Source organism: Lepeophtheirus salmonis, chromosome 6 (genome assembly GCF_016086655.4).
Source record: "Lepeophtheirus salmonis chromosome 6, UVic_Lsal_1.4, whole genome shotgun sequence".
Taxonomy (NCBI): domain Eukaryota; kingdom Metazoa; phylum Arthropoda; class Copepoda; order Siphonostomatoida; family Caligidae; genus Lepeophtheirus; species Lepeophtheirus salmonis.
The window spans coordinates 31,651-36,304 of record NC_052136.2 but is presented as its reverse complement, the minus strand read 5'-3'; the positions used below and the strand labels follow the sequence as shown (position 1 = coordinate 36,304).

Genomic DNA, 4,654 nt, shown 5'->3' with positions numbered 1-4,654 from the left:
TGGAGTTAACTTCTATATCAGTGGTTCTCAAATGGGGGTATGTGTACCCCTTGGAGTACTTGAAGGCACTTATATGTATATTTAATTCTAGTGACATATTTTGCTGTTCAACAGTCTTGCTACAAAAATATTATATTCATATAAGTGTATTAGCGGTAGAACCCTGAATTGCCCCTAGTAATTAAGCGCTTGCCAAAAGACAAAATTTTCTTTCATAATATAGAACAGGGATTCTTGATCTTTTTTTAGTGATGTACTGCTTGTAAAATATTTATTTATTCCAAGTAACCCGTTACTAGAACAAAGCAATTTTTTGCTTCTGTTACAGGGGCGGCCTCAGGATTATATTTTGGAGGGGCTTAGTTTTTGCAATTTTTTTTAAAGAAACCTAAAAATACAAATTTGGAGTAAAAAAATTTATGAAATAAAAATTTTTGTAAAATCCATATCTCATCTAAAAAAATTGGGGGAAAAAAAATCAAAATCCACAGTTGTTTACAAAAATCCAAATTTTTGGAAAAAAATTTCAATTATAAAATTAAGGAAAAAAAAATTAAAATATTAATTTTTTGAAGACAAATTTAAAAATCCATAGGTATTCACAGAAAATTAATTTTTTTAATATAAAACAAAAATTAATTGATTTGGGAAAGCCACAGTCCCTTCAGCCCATACCCTGCGAATATCCTTGAGTTATGTAGTACTACTTGTAAAATATTCTTTCAAAATCTCAAATACCCACTGGAGTGCCTCCAAGTACCCCAAGGGGTACACATACCCCCATTTGAGAACCACTGATATAGAAGATAACTCCACAAATAATGTCCTTAGCATTACTCTCTGTATTTCATAAATACAATCAGACGTAACTACTCAATACAATATTACTTATTTATGTTGGGGTTTGGGCCTAGAAATCCTAGGCCACTCTGAGACTGTTATATTTTTAGTTGGACAGAATTATTTATATCCAACAAAAAGCTCAGTCCAGACTGGGCCAAAGGAAAAATTCGGTCTAGTTGGGTCCCAAAAGTTATACAGATAAATTGTTATAACATAAAAATTCGGTGCTGGACCGAGTCTTAACACTAATACTTATATTATTCCTAAAGGAGGGATCCGTGTAAAGAAAAAAACTAATTATAGCGATTATAAAAGGAAAAACAGATGATGCGTTTGGTGCTCTTTTTTTTTTTTCGTTCATTAAACAGCTCAACACAGAATTTTTATCCGAAATAATTTTGAATGTATATTACAGAATTTTTGTTGTTGTTTCTAAATCTGTTTTTATATTTCTTCTAAGACGTACAGTTTTTAAGATAAGCTAATTTTGTTTTTTATAAGATGGATGTTGTAATAAATCAATAATTTTGATACAACCTCTGTATATTTAAATTATATTTTTTTAATAAAAAATAGATCTACGAGTCTCAAAATTTGTAAACATATCTCCCTGTTATTCTTCTAAAATGAAGTATAACATAAAATATATTGTCCTTCTGTGTAACGTAATAAAATGATATCCATTCCCCTTGCTATTTCTGTCCATTTAAACGAGATATATGACAGTATGGAAATACTTCTAAAAACAATTAAATATGACAGTTATGAATAAAAAGAATATGGATATCTCAAAAATGAGGGAATGCACATGGGTAGGCAAAACAAAAATTTGAAATATCCTATGTCTGTGTGACAGTCTTGCCACTATGGAACATTGAACCAGAAGTTATTTGTATGTCCCAGGGACAAGCATTGTCCAGTCCATCCCTTTGGTGGATCTCCAAAAATCTTTCTACCACCTCTCCATATTAAACTCGGGTTAACGCAAATTTTTGTACAAGTAATGGATAAAGTCAATTCTGAAAGGTTTCAATACCTTTCGAAAAAAATTTCGAAAGTTTGTGAAGCAAAATTGAAGGAGGGAATATTTGTTGGACCACAAGTAAGGGAAGTTTTGAATGACAATGAATTTCAAAAAGACTTACGTCGACTGGAATTGAAGGCTTGACTGGCTTTTAAATCTATATATGGAAATTTCCTTGGAAACAACAAGTCGCCTGAATATAAAGATGGGCTCAAGAACTTGCTTGATGCTTACAAAGAACTTGATTGCCGAATGTAGTTGAAAATGCACATCCTAGATTCCTACCGAAATTTATTCCCCGAAAACCTTGGTTCAGTGAGTGACGAACAAGGAGAGGGATTTCACCTAGGTATTATTATAACAATGGAAAATCGATACTAAGGATTTTGGAAAAAAAAAGCATAACGGCAGACGATGTTGGATGCTGTATTGTCACAATCCAGCCAAAATATATAAATGAAGACACATTCACAACGCTTCTAATTTATCATCTTTTGTATATTGTTGTTTTGTGTTCCAAAAATTAGACTTTTTCCATAAAGTTAAATCTATGTCAAATAATAATCTCAAAAAATTGATAAAAATTTCAATCCATTGTTTTTCAAAAACTCTGTACGTGCTACAAAAAAAAAATCAGATTTAAAATCAACGAAAAAAATGCGTTTAGAAAAATGAAATGAAATTTGTGATGAGAAAAAAAGTTTAATTTTGATGACTTGTGAAATTGAAGCATTCGAGAGGGGGGTATTAACATCTCCCTTTTAAAGAAGAACTATTGCTCATCTTTGGCGTCAATTGATTTGAAAATGCATAATAAAACATCCATAATTTTAAATTTAATTATAATATAATAAAATAATGTTGTTATTTTTTTAATGTTGAAGGTCTCCTCCTTATAATAATAATTAAGTAATATCATATGTCTCGCTCCCGCCTTCTCCTATACGCTCTTACACAAATCCCATCTCTTATTATTCTCTCCTCGAGAATGAAATTTACAACAGGTTGTACAATATATTGTGGACCCTCTATACGCATTTGAAGTTATATGCACAAGCCTTCAATATTTCATTAAATACTATTACATTGTAGTATTCTTAGATCAAAATATCTACATCATATAAGTCAATGAACACTATTTACAGTGTACCCAGTGACTTTTTGTCATAAATACAGACAGACAGACTTTCCTATAAGTATATAAAAACCAAATTAACTTAAGAAGATTTTAGTACACCCAAAGTTTGAAAGGCTACAATGGCGTTATCAATGATATCGCAATCGTAACCATGAAAGAGGAATTTGAATTTAGTTCAAACATGCAAGCTATTTGTTTACCGTTGTTGAATTCTTCAATGCCCAATATAGGATCTACTATTGTAGGTAAGGATGTATTAGTATTTCATATTTACCTGAATATAATTGAAAAATAAACCAACTTTAATAGCTAGCGGATGGGGTTTAACGAGTTCTAAAGGTACTTCATTTACTCCGAATCTTATGAGAGCCGACTTACAAGTCTATAATTATGACAGTCCAAGTTGCCGAAAATATTTACTCGATTATGCCGAAAAAACTTCAATCATGTGCGTTCATAATCCCTCTTCATGTACTTGCCATGGTGATTCAGGGGGTCCACTAACAATGGAAGTGGAAGGATTCTGTACATTAGTAGGAGTTACTTCTCAGGGGTATCGATGTGGAGAGCTGGGTTTTGCTTCATTGTATACGAATGTGTCATACTTTATGGATTGGATCATTGATAATATATCAGTAAGTTACTTCCTCTCATTTTTTTTGAAAAAATTAGAATGTCTTTGATTTTTTATATAGGAATCTTGCTCTGAACCGATAAACAAATGAAACTTGTTGACTATGTCATGTGGGAGATACCATTGATTTACTTTTACATATATTTTATTTTCCTTTTAATAATGTACGTATTATGTGACTGCACTTTCTAAATAAATCTTTGAAAAACCTTTATTATACATTTTTAGAATAAGTTTTAAGATGGTTTGTGATCAAATTTAATCAATGTACAAAACTCAAACACTGGTAGGCGACTCTGAAGCTGCCACAGACTTGCTTGTAATCGGCGTCCATGGAGGCCCAGGCTTTGTTGACAGCAGTCTTTAAGGCATTTATGTTCTTGTGTCGTTTTTTGCAGGCATTGGTCTCCACGTGCAAGCCTATGATAATAGTATGTTGTAGGGAAGTCAAGTGGGTTCAGATCTGGGCTCTGAGGGGGCCAGTAGTCCTTGGCCAAAAGTTCATAAGCCACTTTGGAATGCGTAGGTGCTCCATCTTGTAATGACAGTTACTATGGATTTATCCATTTGTACGCCAAAATATAATCCTTGTTAATCTGAGCCAGTGGGGAACCATACTGGCTTATGGCTTTCCCTAGAAAGATCTCCAAACATTTGAAAGCTCACAACACAGTATTTTAAAAGTTGAAAACAGAATCGACCTAAAAGAATTTTTCATCTGAAAAAATGATGATGCGTTTTTTGAATCATTAAATTTGATCAAGTCTGAGCTGACGTTCAGTTAGGAGAGAAATAAATTTTCAGTACGCCTTGGGAATCCAGCCCTTTTCAATGCCCTTGAAACAGTTGATACGTTGTAAATTTTCTTCAACGGGGCCCCAACTTTGTTCCTTAGTGCTATTATTTATGAGGGTTCGTAAATGCAATTTCGATCCTCTTTTGTTTCCTGATTTGGTCTCACGTGTGGAAGTTGTTACGACAGGAAGGATTTTTGTTTATTTTAATAGTAAAAATA

General features: G+C 32.5%; 1 long non-coding RNA gene across 1 annotated transcript; it reads left to right on the top strand.

Annotated features, from left to right (window-relative positions):
- The first annotated feature begins 3,086 nt into the window (after window positions 1–3,086).
- Window positions 3,087–3,849, top strand: LOC121119854 (uncharacterized). Its single transcript, XR_011780581.1, has 3 exons — window positions 3,087–3,250; window positions 3,315–3,640; window positions 3,701–3,849. It is a non-coding gene; the product is annotated as an uncharacterized lncRNA (long non-coding RNA).
- Window positions 3,850–4,654: the final 805 nt, after the last annotated feature.